We start from the raw sequence: 10,921 nt of genomic DNA, 5'->3' as shown, positions 1-10,921 counted from the left end.
GGAAATCTTGGCAGGGAACACCAGAGCCTGGACCACTTGAACAGTTGCATGGGGCACGCAGCCAGAGGCTGCCCAGCTGCTGCTGGAAGGGGCTTCAAGTCACCCTCTCACCTTCTGGGCCTCTCTGGTTCCACAAACCACTCACCCATACAGTGAAAACTGGAGCGATATCGAAGAGGCTCCTCCCAATCCACAAGTTCTTCTATTAACTGGTATAGGCTCTACTTGGTAGTTAACTGCAATGATCCAGGCACAGGCTAGATGCTGAATTCATTTTAAAAGGCCTCAGAATCACATCTGCTACCAGAAATAAAACCAAAACCATTTTGGAGTCAGTAGAGCTGTGATTTGTCTGTTCTTAAAGAGCATAGGAATTTATTTGTCAGTGGGCAGTCTCAGCTTTGTACTAGACATATGATTTTATATGAAATCCAGATGTCATTTAGAACAGTGTCAAAAGTCAGACTAAAATTAGTATTCACTGAATGATTTTTTGAAAGAAAAAATATGCTCTGCAGCTTAAAGAAAGAATTGTAAAAATATCTCAGACTCATGTATTTCTCTTAGCAATGTCAATGGAGTTTCTCTTGTACAAATATATGTCTAAAGAATCAAGAATACTTTCCATGTTTCAAATATGGCTCATAACTTGGGATCAAATTATCACAGTAGTCACAGTAGTTCCCCCAGAGTACAGAACTGTCCACCACTACACTTTAATTTACATGCACAAAATCTACCTACATGAAAAGTCTTGAAAAGACCAAGATGGGTTTTCTACATTTATAGGTTTACTTAGGGAATACCAGAACTCCCTGCACACTAGTCTACAAGTCAGTGTAAGCAGGGAAAAAAGCCCAAAATATTGCTGATTTTGTTTTGAGACAGCCACCCCAAAGCTCTACCTACCACTCTACAGAGTGAGTTCACCTTCATGCCAAACTGTGCCTACCCAAATTGTAGCAGTCACCCACTTTCACTGAATAAAATGGTGCTTTATTTGTAAAGATGTAAATAAAGCTCTCTTTGTTCATGAAAGATCCCTATTCTTTTCAGCACAAGGCATGATCTCATCATTCTGATATAATTGTCCCATTAATTGCATGAAAAGAAACTTTGCATTGCCACAGCTGAGACAGATCACTCTAGCAGGTGAATTTGAGAGTCTAGAGGGATGTTTACAATTTACCTCATCAGCAGGAAGAAGAATGTGTGTCATTTAGCTATTCCCTAAGAAATAGAAAGAAAGCAAAATCAGCATGGGGCTAGGCTGACATCGAGATGCCATTCAAAGAGTATCCAGACCCAACAATGTCTCGGCCTCATAATAAGCCCTTTACGATCAGTTGGCCCTCAGCTGCATTGCAAAATTCCATTTCAGAAGGGGATTAAAGATATCTTTTAGTCAGGAACATTCCATTGCACCTTCAGGAACACCCATTTACATTAATGGCTGGTGTTGATATTTTCTGCTGCATGGTCCTCTTTAAGTTCTGCAAAGACATACTTTATGTAGCTTTTTGATCAATTGCACGTTTCTGGTTAAAAAATGTTTAGATTTGTAAATCACAGCAAGGACAATTTCAGAAAGAAAATATTATTATAGTTTAGGGTTTGGGGTTTTTTTAAGGAGAAAGCATTATAGTAATACAATAAATAAATTTCTCTGTTGTAATAGATAGTACCATTCAATACAGACTTTGAGCTACAGACTTCCTTTCAAATAACTTTTCCTTCCAGAGTTCTAAACAAAGTGAATTAGAGATGATCAGACACAGTAGTTGTAAGAAAGAAAAATCCTTTCTTTCAGATTCATCTCCGGTAAGTAGTTTCAGCAACTTAACACTCACTCTTGAACTGACACAGTACTTGAGTCGTTTCTAAAACAAACATCACGGGAGTCAGTTACAATAGACACGGTGTTACCCTTCAGTGCTTTGAGAGTTTCAATTTACAGAGACTGACAATTACAGAAGCTTGATGCTGAAATAGCAGTACTGATCTGGACACAAGAATTCTACATTAAGCAGCCAGCATGTTCTCTAAGTGCCAATAGGAAGGCCGAAGTCCTCGTAAGAATACGATGCTCTTGGTGAATAAAGCCAGAAATTCAGGAATGTGGAGTTACAAGATTAGATCTGTACCCTAAACACTACAGAAGGCAAGACCAAGTAAAACGATCTCCACCACAGGTCCTTCTACATCTCCCAGTTGGATCGACACTATGCCACAACAGGTCAACAGACTTTTCACCTTTCCTCCAGCTCATCCTCTCATGGCCCTCGGATTGCAGTCCCACCCTTGCACTCACATCACTTCTACTTGGATTTCACTTAAAATATTCAGTTTGCCTTTTTTGTTTCAGAGTTTGTGTCTGACACACCTAACTCCACATGTATAGCTGTTTTATCTGCTTTTTCTGACATGACCTCTTGGACTTTGGGACTGAGTACAATTATATCTTCATCTTCAAACAGGAAGATCCATTTGAGAGACCATTTATCAGTCCGACCTGCTAGAGCTCAGGCCTATCATATTAACATAGAACATGGACCTCATCCTATACCCAGATAAATAAGTAGGGCAAATTCTTGGCAAGGGGAACCATAAATTGCCTTCTTTAGATATCAATATTTATGAAGTTTCATATCCTGAGATACATTAACTAGGCTGAGCACTGTGGAGGTCTTCCTCTGCAGAGAGGAAGTATGGCCTCCCACACTAATAAGTCCTCAACTCATGCATCTCAAAGAACAAATGCTTTAGCAACCCCCACATTACCAAATTAACTCAAAAGCATCTTCGGACAACCTTCATGTTAGCACTTCAGCATATATGAATTGGATTCCTGAGAAAGCAGGTTTTCAAGAACTGCAGTGCACTCCAGGGCATTAACAGACCCTCACAATCTCTGCTGTTGCTCCTGCAGCAGCTGTTCCCCGTTTTGTTGCAGTTATGGGCTGAGAGCATCTGGATTTCAACCCAATTTCATCAAAAAATGGCACCTGTAGGTGGGCTGGTCCTTAGTCAAGCTGACAAAGGCATCCTCATACTCAGCATCACTGTCACAAGCTGGCCTGTTTTCCACTCCAGCATGTCTTTCTGACTCGAACAGGCTCTAAATACTGACACCCTGCTCTAAGTCACATGCCTATAGAAGGGAGCAGATCAGCAGCATGGGTGGCTCCTGGCTGTGGAAGTGTCAGAAGCAGCTTTGCAGGGTGAGGGGTGTCTACAAGACCCCCGCCCCTGCAGCAGATATGCTTGCTTCCACCCAAGTTTTGGAATAACTAATTTATCTCAAGAAACTCCTCCAGCTCAGAAGAGGTTACAACCTCCAGCCGCCTGTCATCACCCTTCTGCTTGAGATTATCTGCTGGAGGGGCTCTTATTACAAATGTTCCACAATCTGTTGCCTTCGAAGAGAACCAAGTTAACTTAAAAAAAAAAGTCTTTTCAACCTAACTCACTTTGACAGACAAGTTAGAAAATGACAACATGCACAACGAACAGATCTGAGACGACGATAATCACCAGCAGAAAAGACGGTGACAAGCAGCTGAGGGGCAGTTACCTCTTCTGCAAACATAGCAAGATCCAGGCAGTAATTTCTACCCATGACTTCATTAAACTGCAGTTTCATCTTCTAAAAGACAGCTTATTTTCTATACATTGCTAGAATAAAGAAAAATTATTTCTCATTTGTTAGCTAAAGCTAACATCTTCTACTTAATCCACCAACAACAATCCTGCATGGCCAAGTGTTAAAATATATGAAGTCTCTTCCCAAAATACTTTTTTAAAGACCTCTTAACTTCCTTCCTTCAATGAGTCAACGTTTTTCTCCTATTTGTCTCGTTCTACACCACACCAAAAATAAAAAGCTGTTTTAAATTATTTTTCATGTTACAAATGCAAGCTCCATGTTAATATATGAATTTCCCTTTCATTCTACACTCACATGTGCTTTTGCAATTACACAACATAAATTTAATCTTTCTACAAAAGTGTTCATAAGGAACTCCATGCCATAAAAAAACCCCCACGATAACCTCCTTACTGAAGCAGTGCAGAAGAATCTCACCTAGACCCTTCCTAAGAGGGTAGCATCATACTGCAGTATAGCTGTTTTCATGTCTGGTGATGCCAGTGATTATTCTTCTTGTGAGTAATTCTGTATTGTTATAGCAGTTCTGGGAAGCCTCAGTTCTTCTGGGGGAGGGTCCTGTTTGTTTGGTTTGGAGTTTGGTGGAGATTTTTTTTAAACTCAAACATCTCTTCATGTTTGCAGCAGTACTGAAAATGCTAACAGACTAGTTCCATACAGGCCACACAGGGATGCCTGGAGCTTTGGCAGTAATTCCTCTGAGGACTCCAGGGGTGATCACAATGGAGAGGGGTACACAAACTATAGAGACTATGCAAGAAACAGGTAGCATATGCAAGAGGCTTTGAAATAACTTCCTAACGTACACCAGCTGCCTAACATAGATTGACTGACCCCATAAAAAGCTATGCAGTTGTGAAGGGGCAGCAAATTAGTTTTAGGGAATCAAAAAATTTGCCTGCATTAAATGGTTTATACAAGTAAATGGTGAGATTAAGCACCAGCTGTTGCTTTAGGTATGCAAGTCCTTTCAAAATTTCATTCCATCATTTAATTTACTTGATTTCTAAAAATACCAAACCTCTTCAATTAGTACTCAACTATGCAATGGTTTGCTAGTGTGTAAGTCAGCATTATTTCCAGATGTAAATTTTAGAGTCATGGTCATATTTTCACAGTTAAAACCAAGTAAGAATCTTTATCTCATGATCTCAGGTTATATTCATATCCTGTTCACACACATCTTGCTTTCTGTTTTGTCACAAAGACAATACAGCTCAGACACTTTTTACTACCACTTCTGTAGTTTCATTTAATTCTTTTAGTTCTTTAATTCTTGTAATATTTATCTCATTTTCAGCTATTGTCAACAGCCAAGTGCATCAAAATTGTCCTTTCTTCTTTTTGATTCCCTAGAGAAAAACCTAAGGGGCTGGCGGATATGTAGTTTTAAAATTAAAAACTAAAACCATGGAAAGTTCCTCCATAGTTATTCATACCAAATATGCCACATTTACAAGACCATGAAGTATGTAAGGTAAGCCTTTAAAAGGCATGATTTTGTCAGAGATTCTTAGAGGTAACATCTGTTTAAACCATTAGAAAATTAACTTAAAACAGTTCACTAAAGTTTGTTTTGTCAAGTCATCTCTAGAGTTCATTAAATGAATCTTTCCAAACAATTTCTTTCCCTAACACTCAGCAATACAATTTGGAAAGGAAAGTACATTTGTTCAAGAGAGGCTTAGAACAGAACACAAGCTCCAAATATTCTTGAATTTTGGAAAGTCTACTCCACACTGTTGTCTTTATTTACACTGGAAGAGAAAGAGAAAAAAACTGTGAGAAGCTGTAGCAATATCAAAATGAGGAGGACATTTTAATACCTTGCCTTTGGGCCAGTGTTTCCCATACAGAAAATAAATCAAGTAACCACTCGAATACCAAACACTGCAATGAAAATGTAAAACCCACAATGCAATACTAAAATTTCCTAAAACCTACAGTACAGACTGTCAGACAATCCACAGGGTGACACAGCATGATTTACCTGAAAGGTGGGTTAAATTACAAGCCTTCATTGCTTTGGCATTGCCTTCTCTCTCTGTGGAGGTCCTGGTCTCCAAACATTGATAGATGGTATCTACAGGAACAAACTGAAGTTCTGAGCTGATTTTCACACTGTTGCTGAAAACCTGTAAGATAAAGGTGAAGAACCACTGAAGAACAGATTACTGAGACAGAAAAAAATACCTGCAATATGAGAACACAAGGTATTTCTTTCTGAATACAGAAATTCCACTTGCCTAGCTATCATCCTTTACTATGAACCAACTTTCAAAGACTATTTCTCTCTCGTACTCATGAGTCATTTTCTAACAGCGCGTCTTTGGCAGCTTGAAGCATTTTGAAACTGGAAAGCAAACAAAATTGCTTTTAATGCACTCATAAGAGGGTACTTCAGGTTTTTTAAAAGCCATTTTTTCCCTATCTTTTAGCTGCTAGGAGGCTTTAAATGGGACCCCTGTAGGTTTTTGTCTGTAAACCATACGAGAGCATAAAAGCTTGGAAAACTTGCAGAGATTCTGAAGCAGGTTCACACAGCTTCATTGAAACTGTGTGTGGTTTTGAAGCTCACCAGGGCTCTACTCACCAGGAACCATTTAAAATTGCCAACTTATAAAGTAGATTTAAAACTCATAAAGGATTATGATGAAAACCTAAGACTTATTTTGTAGGCTTCCAGCTTGAAAGAAAAAATACCACTCCGTAAATAGGGAGGAATGGGTTTTCATTCTCTAAAGGTTTTGGGGTATTGTTTCTTTGAAAACACATACAGGAGCCTGAAAAAGGGATCAGAATAACCTCTGTAAACACAGCCTGAATTAACCTGCATCAAAGTGATTTACCTGTATAAAAGAATCAAACTGATCAATCCATTATACCAACACATGGTGGCTCAACTATCCTAAAAGCTCTTGCAGGATGGTTATAATGGAAATGCGTCAAATCTTTCCGTCTTTGGAGGTGACTCTTCTCAACCCACTTCACTATCAATCAGAACAGCCAGCAAGAAAAGAAAGCTTGAAAAACCACCATAAATACCATGAGAAATGTGAAAGTACTTCCATTTATATGAAGAATCAAGATGTCCTGACTCATACTGTTCTCTCCCTATTTTGTATTGTAAGGTTTATTAGAACTTAGTGCTGCAAAAGAGAATGGAAAAACGTTGGTTTGAATGGCAAGGGAGACATGAAAATTTATCACAATAGGGCCTAATATAGTATTTTCTTCTTTCTGTATGTATACAGCCATCTTCGAAGGCCCTGAAAGTTCTATGAGCAAAGATTGGCAGATTGGGTTTTTACTTCAGCCAACACAGAAACTCTAGCAAGATTCCAAGAAATTAACAGACAGAAATGAAACTGCTTTTCATGTTTTCTGGTGGCAAGCAGTACAGTGGATGATGTTTGATATTACTTTTTGTTGTGGGACTGATTTTGTCACTAGTGGTTGCTTTTGGCTTTTATACTCATTACTTATCAATTTTATACTCATTGATAATAAAGAATACTCAGCAGTCCTGTTGATTTCAGATTAAACATTCAACACAACAGCAGCTGTGCAGTGCCAGGAAATCAATGTAGCTGTTCACCAGGGTCATAAAGAACATGGGGTTGGTCACAGAAGCTTATTTTTCCACAGTCACAACCAGCCATGGAATTAATTCCTAACTTGGGAGGGTCTACATAACAACTCTTCTGTTAATATATAATACTCCAAAAGCTGTTGACATTTTTTTCCCTATTTGACTCAGAATCCATTGGCCCACACCAAATGACCAAAATCTGTAATATGTGAGCCCTTGCACAAGAGCAGGAGGGAGTAAAGATCAGCAGTTTCCCTAGTCCTTACACTAGCTGAGGTTTTTAAGAGCTTCCAGAGGTACAAAGGAAAATGTTCAAACCCTGAAGAGGATGCCAAAACATTTATCCCTGCCTATTTGGAGGGGACAGAGGACCTGACCTCAAATGTAGGGACAGAAAACAAGACACACTGACCAGGTGCTTAAAAGACTGTTGCCAAAGGAAGTTCCAGTACACACCTTGTATGTACACTTCTAGCAACCCTCAGTGCTTCAAAAGGTAGAGGAAAACAAGGAGGAAAAAGAAGGGAAGGGAAGGGAAGGGAAGGGAAGGGAAGGGAAGGGAAGGGAAGGGAAGGGAAGGGAAGGGAAGGGAAGGGAAGGGAAGTTCTTCCTGGATCTTAAGGGTAAGTGGCAGTTCTGAAGCATGGCATCAATACAGCATAAGTGTAATGTAAACAGATACTCAAGTAGTCTGTTAAAAAAAAAACCAAAGTGAGAGAGATGAGGGGGAGAGGTACTATTCAAGTACTACTCAAAGAGAGCAAAGTCTGGAAGAGCACAGCCCATGGCTGGCATCTCAGTATTTCTTTTCCACCACTTAGACCAATTTGAAGAAAATCTCTGCAAAGAAGCTTACATAAGATGGCATTTTTGTGATTCAGTATAGCACCAATATTCCTTTTGAGTTTTATAACTGTTCCTAGAACATTCTTGGCAATGAATTTAAACTTTTTGAAAGAGGTCGCATTTCACTGTAAATGGTTATCTGGTATTCACAACACAAAATAAGCATTTGAATATTTATTGTGAGCACATTGCATTTTAGGGAGAACACACAAAGATTCTTACCACAATTATCTTGTTCCAGCTTTAATATATTAGCTGTCACCTCTTTAATGGATCTTGTGAGAAAGGAAAGTTTCTTTCTTTAACTCTCTTTTCCCCCTGAACGCAATTACCACCTCATTCAGAGCTCTTTGTGTCCACCTAATCTCTCTGATTATGTCTCTGACACCACCACAATACTACATGACTGACATACCTGACAGCTGTGACTAGTGACAGAACACTCACAATGCAAACCAGCTCTATGCAGGATGAGTATTACCTACCGCCAGCCTCCCAGAACAAACATGGAAGGAAGGTAAAAGGGGTGGGGGCATTTCACGACCAGCCTAACCCCTACCGATTTTGCCTCCTTTTAGAGCCAAACAGCATTGACAAGCAGAGCCTCTTTGTACATACCTACCTAATGAACCAATTGTTGGATGAATATAAAAGAACACCCATTAGTATTTTAATTTTTAATTTATAGAGTGGAAAATGCATGTTTGGAGACCTGACTTACAAGCAGGACTTGATGGATCATTTTGTCTCGCTCCAGCCCTTTTATGCTTCTCCGGGTCATAACTCCCAGCTGGTGCTCAACTGTCAGATTTAGGCAGGTGGCTATAGATGAGAGTCTGTGAGGAAAGACGTACCTGCAAATGTCATTCCCAGACAACAAACTGCCCCTGGAATCAAGGACAAACTGTTTCAGAATTCAGCATTTTGAGCCATAAAGACATGAATTTGTACTACAAATAATGGCCAAGTACAATGGCAGTAGTGAATACACTAATCAGGAAAAATATTACAGTGCTTTATAAAGAGTCTTATACTTAAAAATTCCATGGTTTTATGTGGTATTTATACTTTTAAAGCTTCAGCTTGTCCACACTGACTACCTTTTTCTTCCCCCATGGAAAAAAAAAACAATAAAAATTTTGAGAATGGGGATAAAGCTGATTCTTCAGAACAAACAATTTAGTTGCATCTTTCTGAGCTTTTGAGCAGCTCTAGAAAATATGGATTCCTAGAATCAGAGAGAATGTGCAAAAATCAAACCAACATTTTCATGTAGGAAATCTCTAGAGCCAAGAAGTGCCACCAAGCATCCAGTATTCAAAGATTATCAGATAATATTTACAGAAAATTAATCCAAGGGCATTATATCCATCTAATTTTACATCTAAAAACTGCTCATGTAAGACTGTCCTCCAACAATAATACAGCAAAAATAAAACATCCAGGATTGAGGAATATGCTTAGCAAAGCCTTGTGGTCAAACAGTATGTTATTGAAAGCAGAATTTCCATTTTCTATCTCAAGTTTCTTATACTGAAAGTTAGGTGTTTATGCTATTAGTATTGATTTAGCACATTGCATTAAGTTTGAAAAGATTTCAGAACAGTTTTAGCAAATTAATAAAATGTCTAAAGAAAATCCTCTTTTCAATCCACCATGTTCCAGCTTGCAATACTTGTTTATTCTGCACTTGAAGTTACCACTCCATAGGAACCCATAAGGCAGATTCCACATTACATGGTGTATCAGTGAACTAACACAGTGCTGTAAAGGCAAAATATCATTACTGTTATAAGAAACATTGAGAAAAATCTTTTCTACTGTTAATGCCAACTCAAATTTTTCAAATGGGAAGCTAGAATCAATATCCTACTTAACTGGCAAATTTGGGGAGAAAATTGGTATAATGCAAACATTACCACTTAAAAAATTATTAACAGTCACCTTTCTTACTGAATATGAGGCATCACGGCAGACAGGTGGATTCTTCACACAAATATTTCATGTCTGTCATTCTGATAAAAAGATGCATATCCTTCATTTATGCTATACAATGAAAGCAGTAAGGCATGAACTTCTGTTATTTAGGGGGTTTTTTTTGAAAAAAGGTAGAACAAGACAAAAGTCAGGATACTCAATTACAGTACCAGGGACGACTGATCTTATGTCACCTGCCCACTCCCTCACTGGCTTCCAAGGACTTTTGTTCCCAGAATGCCTTTTCTCATTTCCAAAGATGCTGCAATATAGAAAGCTAACATGCTTCACATACAGAAGATATATAACCTACTAACCTCATGGTGAACTTTGTTAACCCCCAACTCCCCCACAAATCATAGGAGCAAGAATATACTAGCATCTTTCCTATCAGGCATTCCTACAACAGAAATGTCCAGAGTATTTAGTGTTCTATTTCAAAAAAACACCACTATCCTCAGTAACTTACTTTATACATCAAAAAACACTCACAAAATTCTCTTTACCATTTTAAGCTTTTATATAATCAAAATAATCTTCTAGACAGCCAGGCCTTGATATGCACCTATACAAGGTTTTCTGAATGCTAATTAGTTTCAGATGCCAGGGCAACAATCTCCAAAACACACTGAAGCACGTGTACAGAATGTATTATAACTCCATTTGTAGTCAATGATGTGAAAACTTTACAAAGCTGTTGAATAATTATGATTACTAATATCCCAATTAGGCTGAACAGGTACCTAGACATTCTCAGTGCTAGACACTTAATGAATTTTTAAAAATAATTTATTTCTGAATTTGCTCTCTGGTCTTAAAATCAACAAGTAACATGACTA

General features: G+C 38.4%; 1 long non-coding RNA gene across 1 annotated transcript; it reads right to left on the bottom strand.

The window, feature by feature from the left end:
* Window positions 1-974: 974 nt before the first annotated feature.
* LOC121666477 lies at window positions 975-6,371 on the bottom strand. The gene is made up of 2 exons (XR_006016670.1): window positions 5,658-6,371; window positions 975-5,424 (listed from the first exon to the last, which is right to left on the bottom strand). It is a non-coding gene; the product is annotated as an uncharacterized LOC121666477 (long non-coding RNA).
* Window positions 6,372-10,921: the final 4,550 nt, after the last annotated feature.

This window comes from Corvus kubaryi, unplaced genomic scaffold (genome assembly GCF_017639235.1).
Source record: "Corvus kubaryi isolate FWS band 111438036 unplaced genomic scaffold, C.kubaryi_AGA036_p1.0 132, whole genome shotgun sequence".
Lineage (NCBI taxonomy): Eukaryota > Metazoa > Chordata > Aves > Passeriformes > Corvidae > Corvus > Corvus kubaryi.
The sequence above is the reverse complement of the archived record's forward strand: the minus strand, read 5'-3'. Positions and strand labels throughout refer to the sequence as shown.